Raw genomic sequence first — 18,316 nt, forward strand, 5'->3', positions numbered from 1 at the left:
TTACTGTGCAGATTTACTGTGGTCAGCTTTTATAAGGGGAGAGACCTGGAAACACTGACAACCCTACTGACAATACATTCTAGCCAAAAATGTTTAATGTTTTTCTTTGCCTTTACATTTGCCCAGACCTGTAAATACAGTATAACCTTCTAACTGCATAATAATAATAATAATAATAATAATAATAATAATAATAATAATAATAATAATAATAATAATAATAATAATTTAAAAGTAACTATTGTATTAGGGACACACATGCATTGAATATAAAGCTGCAAACGTATGCAATCGCAGAGATTAAAGAGGTTAAACTCCAGCACCTTGGCGGATGCACGCATTAGTGAGAACCCTTTAAATCTTACATTTGCACGAAAACTGGTTAATCAATCTACGAGAATGTTGACTTCGCGTGTTCTAATCCTGCCCGCCGCCTTTGATTGGTCTGGCCTGCTTGCACAGGAACTGGCGGTGAGCGAGTTGTCAACAGTCTGTAGTACAAGAGAATACGATAGGGCGATATGTACGGTGAGCTGTAAGTACAGACCAGCCCGGTGCAAGGACATGAAAGCGATATACGGTAAGACTAAACTGCGTTATGCATGAAAAAATGTATGCCTTACGTGTTTTTTCAGACTTTTTATTTTTTAAATTGACTTGAGTTCCGGTTGAGAGGGACTTATTTAATTGTTCGTTGCTGCATCGATGATACAACACGACAGCAACGAAGACTTGGATGAGCATCATAGGATGCCGATATAACTCTGTGTTGCATTCCTACCGGACAGACTAGTCCGTGGTAAAACAATGCATTTTAAAAGACAAACACAACATGCTGTGTAAGTATACAGCACTTATATACCTTAATTCACCGTAATGTTTTAATGTAAACACCTGCCGGACGTTCTGTGGCAACACGTCATCGTTAGGAAGATATATTGGTGTCGGTCAGGATAACAAAACAATATACTAATATCAATATAATGAGCATGTCTTAATACAATAACAGATATGAGTCGTGTATAATAAGTCCATTAAATAAGACAGTTGAACCCACACTCCATTGCTTGGACTGACATGTTGTACAGGAGGTAAGAATGAACGGTACCTGCACATTTAATAAGTACATCGCCTGTGACTGGGACGCTGGATCAGTCAAGCATTTTCACTTTATTGTTCCAATAAGTCCAGCAAATGCTGCTGAGTTCCTGTTCCTTTGAAATGGAGCACACGTTTCTTACTGGATAGCCAGACTGTATTTAATAAAGCCCCAGCACCTGTTTACAGTAACGACTGTATACTGTATTCACAACAATCATTTGGATGCTTACAGTACAGCACAATCCGGTCTTTAACCAGCATTACTGTCCCTTAAACCAACAGGGACAGTGCTGTACAGTAGTTCCCATTGCAATTGAATTGTGAATCCTTTTTTTTTTATTTTTTTTTTTTTTTTAACCCTATACAGCCTACGGTTGCTTTCAGGCAGCATTATACTTTGTTGTTTTGCTTGTCTTCTGTTTTAATGAAACATGCCATATAAGTTTCTGTATCATTGGTGTGACTGTGGAGGATCCTGGGAAACAGTGTTAATCAATTAAACCCCACTTGATTTGTATTCAATATTGAAATGTGTCTTGCTGTGTGTGTGTGTGTGTGTGTGTGTGTGTGTGTGTGTGTGTGTGTGTGTGTGTGTGTGTGTGTGTGTTATTTAAGAGCAGCTCAAGGGAAAGCTGTCTGTGTGTATTTTGTTTTCAGATAAAGAGAGAATTAATGGCAGACAGGAGCCTGAACGCTGAAGCATAGCCCTGAAAGGTCTTGCTATCAACAGTATTACACACGGCCCTTATTAGCCTAGCTCTGTGCTCCATTTAAAGGTTATTGCCACAGGCTGAAGCGTTGTGCACTGAAGCCTGTGCCACGCTGATATGCTTCCCCACCCCACCTCTCCACAATTCACCCCGAGGAGTCTAATCAGAAGCAATTTTTAACCAGATCTAATTTGTAAGCTGCGCAGTGTAAATAATATAAAATTACTGCAAGGGGATGGGTGAACGAAACAGTATAAACATTAAAAAAAAGAGTAGGCAGGTTAAAACAGTTAGTATAATAAAATGCAGCTTTAACTGGATTAATGCAATTCTATACATTTGTGAAAATGTATAAAAGGGTTTGGGGTTACAGGTTTAATGTTAGGTAGTAAACAGTTAATAACTATATGATGCATTATAGTTTGCTGGAGCACGGTGTGTGCTGCATTATCTAGATGATTAGCTAACCACTCAGCGCATTTTTGGAGAATTAGTGTGTGTGCTTAAATGCATTTGCCCAGAGAGGCTGCAGAATGAGAATTCATTAACATTTCAGTAGCTGACAGCTCTTTTGATTGTGTGTTACACATACTGAAATCTCATTATTATTGAAATGCACAATCAACCAGTTGTAAAAGGGGCACAGAGTCTTAGATTTTGAGCTATTGCATATGCAGGTCTCATAGAGCAATTGTAGAGGTCTGTGTCATGCACAGTGTGAAGGTTATCAGTGATAACCATGCTGATTGCAATTGCTTCTAGGAGCACAATGAGTTATGAGAATCCCATGTGGCCCAATGCAGACACTGGAACAGGTGGGGATTGAATGGCACAGGTTTTCAAGGTAAGCTCTTTTGAAAGTGATCCTGAACTGTAATGATCAGGGAATCCGTGTAGGAATTGACCTTTGATGAAGAGAAGTGAGGGGGAGTGGTTGTGGACCTGCTGAGCGTTGTGTAACAGGACTCGCATCCTGGGACTTTCACGTTACGAGCAGGCTGACCTTTTTAACTGAGCAGGAGGTGAGGCTATAACCAAGCGGGCAGTGGAGTCTAAATGTTGTAAACCCATCTGATTCTCCAGGAATATGATATGGGGTTTTACAAAGTTTTAAACAAAGGTAACTAAATGGCCGTATTGTATGTGCAGTTAAAACTCTAGATGAACTGTACACTATACCTTTAAAGAGAAGGGGGTGGGGAAGCTCTCCAATCCTGCATTCTTGAATAGTTCTTGTCTGCTTGCATTATTTTAACCCCACATTGTAGCAGCTGGTTTCTGTTGCTGTTTTGAGAGATGTTTAGAAGCGCTTCGTTTGTCTTACACTCCTCATTGTGTTAGGAGGTACAAGGTGCCATGCAGGAGTGCTCAAAAGCAGTGTTTTTAAAAGTGTAACATCTTGGGCTGCAGTGTGTTTGCTCGTGTCACCAGTAATATGAACTTTAATCCTGATGCGTTGATGCTGCGGTGTCACCCAATTCTATTTTGAAAAGTGAAACAGATTCCACCCATCCATTCTTCATGGTTTGTTTCCAGGCAGTAAATGTAGAGTAGTTTCAGCTGCTAGGAGTTGGCATGCCACCTGCCTTCTTGTTTAGCCACATTTCTCAAGTCTCCTGACTGGCTTTTTTCACATCTTTCCCCCTGAAACAGGTGCTTGAATGTTTCAGTGGAAATGTTATGCACATTGGAATGTGTAATAAAGAAAATCTGCACTACATGCACTGTGGTGAACTGTGTGTATCGCACTACCATTTTTACACCTGTCTAGAGGAACTGATGATACTTTCCATTATTATTATTATTATTATTATTATTATTATTATTATTATTATTATTATTATTATTATTAATATCATCATCTATAATTGTGGCTCAGATATCTCATTACATGGCAGGTCAGCCACGATGCTCTGAATTCTGGTCCCTATATTACAGCATGCTCTCTGGTTCCATCGAGCAATAGAGGAAAGCATGCCAGCTTGTTTAGTACCTGGAACCCGCGTTGGCCTGAGGTATCGGAATGAGTTTTACATGTTAAAGCTGGAAATGTGACATCATAGTGTGCCTGTGAGTCTCAAGTGTGTTAATGCTGAAAAGCAGGGAGGGGCCGTATTTTAATTATTAGCAGTAAACAGAGTGGGCAGCAGTAAGAGGAAATCCTGGTATCTTCAGAATGGCTTGTATGTATCTCATGTGTTTCCTCGCGCACTGATGTGACTGCACTGTGCATCTTGCGTGCTTTTTAAACCTCTTCACTAGCAGTAGGTGTAGCCAGCCTTCAGATCCCGTTTCACCAGAAGGAGGGGAGTGATTGGTAACTGATCGGGGAAACCCGAGCCCTCGCAATGAAGACAGTCTGATTGGAGCTGTGTTGTAATTACATGCATTTGCCTTGTTGCTCATCTAAAAGTAATGAGCTCTCCTGAGTGTGATGTTAAGTGAGGAATACATTACCTGTGAGAAGTGACACCGCATGATCACCAGCCTTTCCTGCAGGAGACCGAGCTAAATAAGTACCTTTTAGATTAGTAAATGAAGTACAAAGCTAACTGAAATCACAGACTGAAATCTAAACAGTGGCGCATCGCCATACCGTTGCCCTAAATATTGTTAAACATCCTCTATGGAGGACCTCTTTCAGTCATGCTGTTATTGTGTTCAGTGATGTGACTAAAAGGGTAACATTACGGGGGTAACGTTACAGGATTTAAATACCTTGACCCACGTCCACAGCATGTGCAGTAAAATCTCTTAACAAATGCATAGAGCAAAGATCTGTCAAAATGACAGCCGCTGGCTTAATATGGAAAATCTTCTTCCAACGAATATCAGTGCAAAGTTTAATGGGATTCGTAGCAGTTATTGGTACATATTCCTCTTTGCCGGATGAATTAGAGGCACAGGGTACTTTACATTGACCTAGATTCCGATGACCCCAAGAACCTGTGCTGTCCACCCCACCCCAAGCTTCATCACAATTGGGTAAGAGAGTCTCAAGATGGCCAGTAATGACATCCTGTGACACCAGCAGGGGGGATAGTAAAACAGCATGCTCCTGTCACGTTCCTGGTAAGCATTGTGGAATATCTCATGCAGGGGATGCACAGTATTGCACAAGACCTCTAAATAATAAAATCAAAACAACTGAAGGGCTTGAAGAAAGGCATCTGTACGAGAGCTGGGGAAATTGATTCCCAGTGCTAAGGCAGCAGCAGAACAGCTATAATACATTTTTACATGAATTAATAAAAAAAATAAGAAGATAGCAGTATTATCTAGGATTACATCCGGTAGGTTCTGACCTGGGTAGAGCATGCCAGTGTGAAAGGGGCTTTAGTTTTCAAGGCTGTTATTCTTATCTGCAAAGTAAACCTGTTGCTTTTTCAGTTCTTTACTAGCATGGAGTTGTCCGCAATGTGTTTCTTGCTGAGATTGATTTTTTTTGTTGTTGTTTTTTGCTACTCCTGAATGATTTCCCAGAAGCGTTCAACTGAGTGTTGCTTTTCTTATTTCCTCAAACTGCCCCCAGGAGAACTGTGTCACAACTTTTTGTACTAAAAACAAAACAAATGGTGCTCCTTGTACTCCAGCCTCATTGGAATCCCAGGATCCCTTGAATAGAGCACCTTAGCCTACAGCAGCTTGAACTGCATTTAAAGATTTGCTGTCGCTCTCTCTTTCTTTGTTTCTCAATTCTGCCAGGAAGCTTCACAGGTACAGGGCGATGGTCAATGGCTTCCCCACAGCACAATCTCTCTGTGCGACTTAGTTCCACGCAGTTTCATACAGCTGCCTTCTGGACTTTGGAGAGAGATCTGAACTCAATTCAAATGCATCAGAACATACACTGACAACAATGATAATGAGGAGAGACAAATCAAGTGTGAAATCAAGTATGAAAAATGGAACTACTGTAAATAGCTGCGAAGCAATGCTGTTCATACCCTGGCATGGCTCAAATTAAAGAGGCTAAAAACGAATAGTGCAGCATTCAATTGGGTCACCTCGCCAGACTGAAAAAGGAAAAAAAAAAAAACGTACTGATTTAAAAACTATTTTTTTTTGGATTGTGTGTCATCTAAAATAGGGCAAGCCCAGAAAACACATTTACCACCTCTTTGAATTCAGAGCAAGCGATTGGGCAGAAACCGTAGGTAAGTGTTCCTGTGTGAGCCTTACCCACACTATGAAAAATCGATGATCATTCTGCATTTAGAAAGAGCCCTTTTGTAATGTGATGACTGGTAGGATATGTAAAATTGACACTTATTTTCAATAAGGAAAGGAGAATAGAGAAGCTATAGTCAACATTTTCTTTTTGTCAGATGTCCCTGGGCCAAATCTACTGTCAACGCTTTAAAAAAAATAAAAAAAATAAAAAATAAATCAGATCCAATAGTTGATTGTCCCTTTGGGTTCTCACCAAACAGTTTTGATGGAGCTCCACTTGTCAGAGTGGCAGAAAGACTTGTGTTGTCAGGCTCTTTGAAAGACATGACCGTCTGCGATCGCGGTGCAGAGCGAACCAGAGAAACGTTGGTGCAGCTGAGCGGTGAGCGGCAACATTAACCCTTGAGGTCCCACTTTATCTCGGCGCCATATGTTAACACATGTCGTCGTAAACCACGTTGTATACATATATGTAAAAAAATAAATAAATAAATGTGCCCTTCTTCAGGTCGACAAAAATATTTCAGGACCGAAAGTGTTAGAACTCGGTGAAACTAGTTGAAAAGCGCTGCTACAGAATGTCAATTTCCCAGATTGTAGAATCTCTCATTCATAAAGCTTTACAGAGTGGTCTTCTTAATAACTTAGGCTACACCTGTTTAACTAACATTTTAAGACAACTGGGAACAAGAGAAACCCAAGCTCTTTTTAACATTTGAGAATTCAGGCTGCTTCTTCATGCCAGCTGATTTTGCATACGGTTGTGTTTTATCTTCGTGGTCAGAGTTTTGAGTGTTTATTTTTTTTGCATCTGGCCTTAGAGAAAGAGTTAAGGAAAGTGAGACAAGCATCCGTCACGGAAGTCTAAAATCCAGTGGGGGCTGCAGAAATCCATCGTCCACGCACCCAACACGTGCATCCCAGCACCTGCTCTGATGAACAATGAGAGTTGCCAGGGTGACAGGTATTTTGTTGTTCGCAGTAGAGGTGATGGGCAGACACATTGCTAAACACAGCGACTTCCTATTAATGCTGTGGAAGAGACTGAGTCTCTTTTTGTACGCTCGCCTTTGCCAGATTGTTCTATAGATCCATCCTCACCAGCTTATTTGTACATATTTGAGAACAAAACACTTATTAGTGTTGTGTATTTATCTGCATAACATGCATAGCTGTTCGTTTATGTGAGGCACTGTTTATTTATGTTTTAGTTTTTTCTTGCCAGCATCAGGAAATTGCCAGCAGAATCCAAAGTGAAATATGAATAAAATGCCCCATTTGTTCTTGGTATCTGTCCCATTTGTTTTATTTTTTTTTTCAAGTTGGTATTGTAAAGCAGATTTCCAGCCAACTGGCACTTGGATTGCATTATATCCTGAGTAGGAAAACAAAGTGAGCAGACAGCTTGATGCAGTGGCGTTGCAATACAAGTGCAAGGCAGTGTTAGCTGATGAAGTCTTGGATGTCAAGGTGTATTTATTAGCCCTGTGTGGGAAGAAGAATTCTCCTTCGGTCCCGTAGCGGTGTTGTGATGCTGCTGCTGTCTGTTTTTATGGAGCCCCGAGCCAGCGTACGTTCCAGTGTTTGTTAGAACAAGTGGAGAGTGACCGTTACGTCCAGTCGAGTCCAGCTGCTGCTTTCTCTGTTGAAGAGAGAGAAAGTGCAACATTGGTGTTAGTTCTGGCATCGTCTGTTCTGTTCTCGTTCTGTTCAAATTGGATTGTTTTTTTGTTTGTTTTTTATTTCAGATGTTCATGGTTATTAATCAACTGTAAAATGTCTTCATTGTCAACTTGTGGTCATTTAATAAAGATTTTTTAGCTAAAAAGCATTTCTGTATAATTAACTCTAGGCTCTTGGCTCTTAGCTCCTAGCCCTAGCCCTAATCCTAAACCTAACTATAACTAAAAAAAAAACATGTTGAGACAGTAAGCAGAACACCCTCACTAATGAAGTTGGAGAGAGCGAAGGTGGGGGTAAAAGATATCCTTAAGCAGAAGACACTCTGCAGGTTGGAAATATCCAGCGATAAATGGGTACAGTACTGCTTACAAAGAGTGTCTGTTGATATTGGGGTGGGCTGGAGATGAGTTATGACTCAGAATAATAGGCTGATGAAATGCTGCAGCCCTTTGGCAGCGAGATCAACCAGTGAGTCGTTGTCAGGGTGATCAGTCGTTGTGCTGTGTTATTGTGGGCAGTCATTTTAAAACAGCACGCAAAATGTATACAGTGTGTTTGTGTGATAGAGATACATACATAAGATACTGGCTATACACTACGATAGGTCTGTGAGACTCAGAAACTGATACTAAAAATAGTATACGTACTTAACAAAGTAGATGAGGAATAAACAAGATACACAGTTCAGGATGGAGTAGAAATAACAGAAATCTTCCATTCTCAACCATTGTGTACAGTAACGTTATACTGTGTCAGTTACAATGTAAGCTCCTAAATCCCTAATGCTGCTCTGTTATCAGTCAGAGGTAATAATGGCAAACTGATTAACTAGTCCAGTACAACAGCACCTGGTACAAGACGCTTCCTTCCTTCCTCTGCCTGTAACTTTAGCAAACACAGATCTGCTGTTGCTGTGACTGTGTTGTTTGCTGACAGTTCAAAACATATATTTGCTTTTAAGGATTTCACAGGTTCACACTGGGTGGTACTTGCTGCCACCTGCTGCTAGTGATGCACAAGCAGATTATTTGTTTATTCAGAATGAGCTCTCCACAGAAATCAGGCGCTGGCAGCCAGGAGAGGCTCATTGGTGTTGATCAGGCCAATTTACCATTCAGAGTGGAACGAGAGAAGAAACCGCTGCTTTGGTTTGTGATGATAGCTGCTTTTCTTAGACTCTGCAGAGAACAGCAATGCACATTCTTGCCTTGTTTTACTTGGAATGGTAAATTCGCCCAAACAACGATGACCGTTCCCTGTGGGGAGCTCCATCTGAATAATCGTATAATCGGTTTGTCCCACTGCAGTTACAGATATTCCATCACAAAGACACTGTGACTGGGAACGCAGGCGGGTTATTGTAATGATGCCGAAAATACGTGAGGTGAACTGAGCCCTTTCTCCCAGATTCAAGATTATCACAGTCGTTCAAATATGAATGAAAGTGTTGTATCATACCAGCTGGTTTCTGAAAGTCAGTGCACTGGATGATATATATGTAATCTATCATTTTAAAATGTTAGTTTATATTATGCAGCGGCAGTAGCATTTTCTTGGGGCTCTGCCAGGCTGCAGAACTGCAAGCATTTTGTCGTTTTTCTTCTCTGCAGTAAATCACGTCTCTTAGAAAACGCAGTGTTTCCTGCAAACAGATTTGTCCATCAGCGAGCAGAGCATTGGTGTTACCACTTCCATTCATTTCAATGCTGTGGGACTGTTCCATTCCATTACAGGTGCTGCTGCTGCTTGGCTCTCGTCAGCGGTTGATCTTTTTCATATTGCAGGCTTTCTTTCTTTGTGGTCTCATTATATTTTGTTTGCTTGCTTGTTTTGTGTTGTTTGCCTCTCTATCTATGCCGGAGCAGTAGTCTAATCAGCCATGAAGGTTGCTGACTGTTCTGCACTGTTATACATTACCAGCCCCGATTCCCAAAAGCCCCAGAAGACTGCTGTCAGACTGCTGTCAATCCCACGGTTTGCAGGCTATTAGCGAGGTCCAGGTATAGTTTTTCCCACCATCCAGAAGTAATCCCCTTTTTATCCCTAGCCATGTGTGTGCAAAAGATATCTGCAGAAGCAGATTTGCACCCAGCTGACTCTCTGCTCCTGTTCCATTCAGTCAGGAGGCTCCACAGTTCTGGTTATAAGCGGCTGATCTAAAGGGCTAAGCGGCGCATTGGGCTAATTTCAGGGATAGGAATTTGAGCCCTTCAGAGTTTTTTTTTACAGTGACCTCAATTCTGCACACTTGAGCTTGAAGTGTATGGCTAATTTAAGGATCTCATACCTCAAGATCTTCATGTTCTTAATATCAGTTTCTCACCTGTTTATTATTACATTATGCATGCTCTGTTAGATTCCCTATTGCTGTTTCTTCTTCTTTAAACGATGTGCCACACTTACTGCAGTAGCTACATGCTTACATGGTTAACAGCGATCTAAGCAGAAACAACAAGCACGGGTCGCACAAAACACACGTAACAGGCCGTTGAACAGGTGAGGAATTGAAAAGCCATTTCTAGTAAAATGTGGAACAGATCAAACCACTGTGCAGTGGGAGCCTTGTTTCCATCACTGTGTCGTAGTAACCCTGGAGATGTAGTAACGGAAAGTGAGGTTGTAAAAGCCGCGACCTGTTCCCTAAGATTTTAGGCTGAAGCAGCAGCAATAGCAGGTGTAGGAGGAGTCCAGTAACGATAAGGTGTCTTATTAATGCCAGTCGGAAGGTAAAAATAGATGAGCTGGTATGAGGATGTGAGTGGGTTTCCTGCTTTGTTAGGAGGAGGCGCTGGTGAGCATGACTTGGAATTCCTGTTGTTTGCGAGGGCCAAGTCCTGGAGAAATGAGAGAGAGAGAGAGAGAGAGAGAAGCAGCAGTTTAACAGGCTGGCTTGCTGCAACCTGACACACACACAAAATGAAACGTAAATTAAAAACAAAGAAATACGAAACACTAAGACCCCCACAAGTGCATTAGCATTTCAAGAGCTGCTTTTTTTATATCCATTCAAACAAGCAAGCTTTATTAAATACTTGGGGTATTTTTCTTCTCCGTGCTGATGACGACAGAGCCCCATATTTTTGTCCACGTCCGCTTGGGGATTTTTGTCGCAATGAGGAAAAAAGAAATTGGAGATCTACAGTAATGGCTTTAATTAAGGAGAGCGAAGGTTTCTTGTAGTACTGAAAATGACGCTTGAAAGTAAATGGGGAGCCTTTTAAAATACTGAATTACTAATGCATCTCTCCTGCCGGGTAAAAGCTTAATCTCACATCCTGGTTCGTCTTCTTGTAGGTCATGTGTTATGCAGTGACATCATCACGGAACAGCTCGTGATCGTCTCCTCCATGTGGCATGTTGTCATGCAGATGTATGATGCGTACATCAGATTGCATGTTGGTTCTTCAAGACAAAACCCCAGCCGTGTTACTGCTGGGATTTGTTTATTTTTTTTTTATTTTATTATAAAACTTTTTAATGGGTTCCTTTGGGATGTTGTTTTATTCTCAGGATTATTTATGATGAAAGGCAATACATGTGTGTTAATAATAATAATAATAATAATAATAATAATAATAATAATATTAGTAGTAGTACAGTATTAGTAGTGTTTCTATGACTGAACAAAATAGATGATTGCTGGCTATCAATCGTATTTTTTGTAGTTTCAAACTCTTATAAAGACACAATGTAGTGATACTGTACAATATTCAGATCTAACATTCTCTAAAAAAAAAAAAAAAAAAAAAAAAAAGGAATAGCACAGAAGCAACATGTGGTCACCAGGTGGCACTATTCACAAAGTAAAAATCCAGCTACAGGTGGACCATTCAAGACGGACAGAAGTATAAACATTCATATCAGATCTTGCCATTACAATGAACACTATTACAGGAGGATTTTAAAAAATATATAATTTAAATTAAAAAATATTTAATTTTAGACTTGTGCACAACAATTTGCGTAATACATTGCGTGTACCCGCAGTCTATAAAGCCTAATGAAGAAGCAGTAATACAGCTGGAGCAGTGATCTAGGATTGAAATCAATAGGGGTGTGTAATGCACCAGCCTCATACTAAGCAGACAGGGCTGTGACTGCTGAAGACTCAGTGTAGGCTGAAGTATTCAAATGAGACCATGCTGCTTTTTCATGATATAGTTAGCAACACCACAGCAGCAACAAGGACAGTCCTGTTTGGGGAGAAAGCGAGTCTGTGATGTTGGCATGGAAACGATTATTCTCAATCCTGAGACCACCAGAACAGCATTGCCGTGCTACATTACTGCCAGTTAGGGGCATGGCTTTCATAACGAATGGGGACAGTAGGTGCTGTTGGGTTCAATGAAACAAAATGCCTTACTTGTGCATCTCTGTACCTGCAGCTGTCCGCATGTTTGGTGTAAATTGCTGCACTTCATTGCTGGAGGACTTTAGCTTGCATAGCAGGAGTCTAAGCCCGGAATTGTTTTTTATAAAAAAAAAAATTTCTGCAGCAAAATTCAACACCCTGCTAAATGACTTTTAAGATGGAAATATTCCCTGTAAGTGCCAAGCAGGCTGAAGTAATACTGCAAGAGAAAGCTGCTGTAGGGTGATTTTTGAAACGGAAGTGCAGAACTGTCTGAGTAAAGCTCTACATGGGGGGCACACAGTTTGAATTCTCTTAAAGGCTAACAAAGTTCGATCAGAGATGTGCTGCTGTCATTAAATTGCCAGCATGCTCGGGCAGTACAGTTGTTTGTTTTGTTTTTTGTAACTCTTTTTGGTCCCTGCGAGTTGGGTAATTCGGTAACATGCAAAAAAAAAAATTGTGTAACTGCAGAACCCTATTGAAGTTTTTGAACAATCTTGCTGCAATCTCATTTATCACACATGAGAGCTGTGAGTGCTGCACGGAGCCACGTCTGCAGTGTCCCTGCTCCTGGGATCCCAGCGACTCTCCATTACAAATCCCTTCAACACCCCTGTCCTCACCACTGACACGGTATAACTATTCTCAATGCAACCTGTCCAAACGCCTGATTTTAATCTCACTTTGGTACTCTGTGACCCAGTACGCTGATCTTAGGTTTTTTCTGAGTGCTGATTGTCCTGCAGCCTTGGTTACAGTATAACTCCAGGCTGCATGCTGCTAGTTTCTATATTAGTCATCTCTATTCCGAACAGCTCTAATAGAGGAGGAGAAGCACAGAGAAGCGCTGTGTTCCTCGCCGTTCCGCAGCAGAGCAGTGAGTTGAGACCGGCTGTGAAATGTCAACGTCGCGTTTGCTAGCGGAGTGGAAATTCGTTTGCCACGACTGTCAGTCTGTTTAATTAACAGACCGGTGATTGACAGACCCCCCCCCCCAGGGGTGTAGCCGGCGGGTCGCTGCTAATGGAAATTTAAATGACTAAATTAGCAGGGCTGATTTGCTGTTGCTCTGAGGTGTGCAGTCACTTGAGAAGCTGAGTGTACCCGCGTCATCCTGTCGCCAGGGAAACAAACTCAAGTGTGCCGATGTCCCCAGAGGGAGCTGAGCTCAGTGACAGAGTCTGTGCCAAACAGGACAGTGCCTTCAAGCTTGCTGGTGGGGAGCCGCACGTCATCCATAAACACAAGCAGCCTGTTTCACAGACCCCAATTAGCACTGATCTTAGACTAGCTACCATACCCACAGTCAGTCCGCTATTGTTGATCGGAGACTGTAAAACCAGCCTCTAATCGTGATACACAATATAGGTAGCATTATTAAAAAGAAACTTAACACATTCGATTTTATATTTAAATCTTGAATTTCACTGCGTAAGTAATCTAGAAATACCAAAGTTCTTTGACAAGCGTATTTATATATTAGACAGATGTAGCAATACATCTTTTGACCACCGAATATGAAAAAGTTATTCGATGCTGCTGTAGCTCTCTCAAGGCTTCTCCTATGAATCTACGTAGCCTATGATTGAAGTGTCTTACAGTTATTGGTCCGTACTGTAAATAATCTGTATAATACTTTTCAGGTTGTTTTCTGGTGAGTCCTGTGATGAGCTACTGTCGGGGGTGGAGGTGAATCAAAGGTTCTTGCTACAGCCTCCGAGACTTCAAAGCAAACAGTTCATCTCTCGAGTAATCGTCATTCCTTCCTGCTAATTGCAGTGTGCTGTAATCACGGCCAAGCTAGACGACACCTCCAACGCACAGAACATTCAAGTAGGGAGAGTGAGTGTGTTGAGCCATCATTGCTACATTAGGATGTTCATTTACAAAACATATGGGTATAGTATGCCTGGTCTGAATCTCTCTGTTTAGAAACGTATGTGCACATCTACTGTATACAACGCGGTCATTTTATTAGGAACTCGAAGGAAGTAGGCACAGCAGCTGAATCACCTCATGTGGTTTTCTATATCTATTGAGCAGTTCAGATGGCTTATTGTTTGATTTACGGTCGCCACACTCTGAATCCAATTTAGGCAAGCCTTCTAATCCAGAGAAATTAATTCCTTTGAATCATCTTTGCTGAAACACTAAGACTAGCTGCTCCGTTTTCCAGCTTAATAAATAAGTTATTTTGGGGCTCTGATCTCAAGGTTAAGAATTACTGAAAGCGAATCATATACTGAGCCATCTTTCTCTTTCATGTATGAAATACAGTAATACCGGGAAAGCAATTTCTGAATACTGAGAGGACTGCTGTACATAATCCTCTGCACATGCTGTCTGTATCATCCACGCGAAGGCACCTTACTAAAGTGCAACCTAAACTAACCCTGACTTTAATAAAAGGGGTGTGTTGTCTCTATGACTATGTATTCGGATCACTGTTTGCATGTAAACACAATGAATGATTTGTGCACTCATTTTTGCAAGCAGTTTGTTTTTTTTATTTGCATCTTCTGCTGGGAACAAACAGTCCATTTGTATTGAGTTGCTGTGGTGTTTCCAGAGCAACAGTTTTCCAGTTAGTTTATACAGTTTAACATGAACCGAGTGGAATGTTGTTGTTTTTGTTTTCAGATAAGAAGTTAATTTAGTTTTTTACCCCCAATGACATCGCTGATGCAAGCGGCATGTGACAGTCCTTGACAGAGCCCAGCTGTTGTGCAGACAGCACCCACCACTTAGCCTCCTACTCTCAGGGCTGCGATGCGCTGGGGCTTGGAAAGGGTTCAAATTGGAGCACATTTCTTTTTGTTAAAGGGTTAGAAGATTTGATTAACATTTGTTTTTTAACCATTCCCTGAACTTTTTAAATAATCATTTTGATTTGGGTCTTAGTTTTTGTTGCAGAATTAAGAATTTTTTTTCTGCATCTGAATCCCTCATCTCACCCCATAGAATCCTAATTTCCGGCTCCTTTTTGAGTGTTTCCTGATTGTAAAATAAATCACGTGCAGTGCAATGACCTTTCAACCCCCCACCATATCACGTTACAGTGTTTCTTTGGCGTAAAGAAGTACTCAAAAAGGATATTCAGGTACAGTACAGTGACAATTATTACATTTCAGTTCAATTTAAAACATTCACATATGAAGCTACTTACCCAAGCAGTATACAGTAATGGCTTGTGGTAGAATTTGCATCGCAATTTGTTTGTCAAATGTGTAAAACCTGTTCATCTCTGCTGCAGGTTGTACTGGTAGGATAATTAAAGCAGCATTTGCCTAATGTACAGTTTGCTTAGCCAAAGGATCAAGCCCTAATGTGAGTTAGGTTTCTATGTTCGTATATTCTTCTTGCATAAATTAGGCAGGTGAGTGAGTGTTAATATATGGGTATATTACAGTGATCTAAAAGTACATGAAATTACTGAATGCAAATACATTTCTTTTATTTTTTTTATAACACCTACAATATGTTCTTCGTTCAAACAATGATATATTTTCAGTGATCCAAGCTTTTTCTTCAAACCGTCACTTTGCTGCTTTAATCAGTAGAATGGACCCCACAATCATATATATATATTTTTCTACTGCAGTGCAATCGAGGACAACATGGCTAAAAGTTTTACAAGGCTAAAAATGTAGTTGACAATAACGCTGTTTAAAAAAATTAAATTAAATTAAAAAATCACATTTCCAATGCGGTGAATTGCAACAGGGAGATGCAGCTGTATGTATTAGGGGACCTCCCCATACATGGGGTGCTGTTTGCATTGCAGGTTAATCAGTAGGCTCCAGTACATGCTGCTGCTGCTGCTGCTGCTGCTGCTGCTTCTTTGTCCCACTCCTGTGTCTGTGGGGTTGGGCTTGGAAAGGAGCAATTTCGGCTGTCAATGTTTACCAGAAAGTTAGCTATTGGTGAAAGCCCTTTACTGTACACCAAGTTAATAGTGACCTGTTCTGCAAACCGTGTCCCCAGTACCCCCTTTTTGGTCTTTATATCCAGAAAGCCACACATTTCTGGAGAATGTTTAACTGTAGGTAAGGCTGTACTGTTCAGTTTCCTTTTTTACCTTCAGTTCTTCTTGGTTTCGTTGTAGTGTTTTGTGTTTGTTGTATAATCTGCTTGCTGAAGGTATGTGGGTATGCTTTTTGCTGTCTTCCTAGAATATCTGAACTTAGTTTTCCTGGTAAAATAATGTAATTAAATACACAGAAGGTTCATTCTGTCAAGATGTTTTATGTTTTGAATTCACGTCAACAGAAGGCCATTGTTTCCGATGGAAAGCCTTCAGATCAAGTCACAAATGTAATTAAAATAAATGTACAGCCGCTCAGTGTTTGTGGGTGAAGTGATACCTGTAAAGGATGTGTGGTCCAGTGGTTAAAGAAAAGGGCTTGTAACCAGGAGGTCCCTGGTTCAAATCCCACCCCAGCCACTGACTCATTCTGTGACCCAGAGCAAGGTGAGATGTAGTTGTAAGTGACTCTGCAGCTGATGCATAGTTCACACACCCTAGTCTCTGTAAGTCGCCTTGGATAAATGCGTCTGCTAAATAAACAAATAATAATAATAATATCGAATGCAGCTATTTTCAAATTATATGTGTTTTTGCCGTCGGCTCTTCTGATAATTAATTAAATGACTTAGAAATGAAAAATACACATCAGATCAACAACAACAACAATCTCTATTACATCTAAGCCCTGTACATTTAATCAAGAGTAAGGTAGAAATTACAATCACTGCTGGACGTGCCACGTATTATATGTACCCAGAGTACAGTAAAAACATCTTTTCCTTTTGTTTTACCATGTGGAGCTTGGAGTGCCACTGGCCTAGCCGTTGTGTTTTCTGAGGTCAACGAGACGTCTTATTTTAGAAATCGCTGCAGACAGACAGTGACCTGTGGGTCCAGTACAGCCGCTGACAATGGAGTCTCAGTTAATGAACCTGTAAAGATTACTTTAAAATGCAGTGTCTGTTGAATCAAAACACATCCAAACACATGTGGCATTGGGATAAACAGAACACAGTGGATTGCTTTGACAAATATATATGTAGTTGCTGGATGCAGTCCACATTACAGTGACTTTGTATTTTTTGTAGGTGTTGCGTTTTCTTTGTTAGAGATAATGGAGAAGTAGACGAAGGGAGCAATGCATCCACTGTGCAAATAGTTTTATTTATTTATTTATTTTTTGTTTTTTTTCCCCCCTCTGACTAGCTCTCTGTCTGTCAGCCTCTGATAGGTGTCTGCTTGTACTGGGAGCTGCTAATGAAAATCTGCAGGTCCCCAAGAGAAGGCACTGCAACAGCAAGCAAGGCAGGGTGTAAGGTGGGGAATGCAGCTTCCTATTGCATAGCATTCATCCACTCCAGATATTAATACAAGCTTGATTAGCCACCGTGTATAGGTACAGTAACAAGCTCAGGTGTGTCTTACTAAACTCATAGTAAAACCAGGAATGGATCAACCTGCTATGCAACAGGAGTCTTATTCCCATCCCTGTGTTAACAGGGCAGGAACCTGAGTAATGACATCAGCTGCTTTCAGGGATACCATACAGTAGTTAGGGCTGCTCTTCCATGCAGCCTGTCTTTGCAAGGTATAAAATCATGACTGATTGCAGTATGCAATCGCAGTTGTTGTTTTTTTTAACAAGACAAACCTGCCAGCAGAAAGATCAATGCATATATTCTTAGCTTTATAGTCATGATCAATTTGGAAATTTTTATTGATTTTTATTTTTTGCTTTATTCATTACTACTGGCTGCATCATTCAGGGGCATGGGATTTAATTTGCATAATCTTGTTAAAATAAGGAGATGATAAAGACATGGTGATTTGAGGATGTCGGTGTCACATGGCATCCCCTCTCGGCACTGCTTGTTTAATAGGACATGTTGCAGCACTTACTAGGTTTGTTATAGCCATGTTTTTTTTTCTTCTAGACACATTCTGTTAGGATTCACACAGGTGTTTAGGGAGTATCTTGGGTATAAAGTGCATTATCACTATTTCTCAACCCCCAGTATTTTAAAAAACATCTTAAGCAGGGGGGACTGTGGCAGACGAGAATCAGAGTAACCTGCAGTGCCTCAGTTTCCTGAACACATGCCAGGTCTTGGGTTTTGTGTGGAGAAATTCTGGCACCCCCAAAAGATTCCAAATAACCAGCCAGCTAGATTTGGAGCTTTGCAGATTTTGGAATGCGTGCTTGAGGGAGAGGGTGGGCACTGGGCAGCTGATTCATGCAGCTGGTTCTGTTTTCTCGTCACCTTTTTA

At 40.8% G+C, this 18,316-nt stretch overlaps 1 protein-coding gene across 6 annotated transcripts in view; it reads left to right on the top strand.

The window, feature by feature from the left end:
* Window positions 1-427: 427 nt before the first annotated feature.
* Window positions 428-18,316, top strand: part of LOC117424528 (testis-expressed protein 2-like) — a 48,117-nt gene continuing 30,228 nt past the window's right edge. For 2 of the 6 annotated variants that reach the window (XM_034040931.3, XM_034040938.3), the window contains exon 1: window positions 429-580. The gene's annotated coding sequence lies outside the window, so the exon portion shown is untranslated. Of the gene's footprint in view, window positions 581-2,573; window positions 2,656-6,928; window positions 6,949-17,254; window positions 17,366-18,316 lie in introns of those variants that run through there. The other 4 variants (XM_034040934.3, XM_034040932.3, XM_034040937.3 and 1 more) reach the window with 4 other exon arrangements.

Source organism: Acipenser ruthenus, chromosome 19 (assembly GCF_902713425.1).
Source record: "Acipenser ruthenus chromosome 19, fAciRut3.2 maternal haplotype, whole genome shotgun sequence".
Taxonomy (NCBI): Eukaryota; Metazoa; Chordata; class Actinopteri; order Acipenseriformes; family Acipenseridae; genus Acipenser; species Acipenser ruthenus.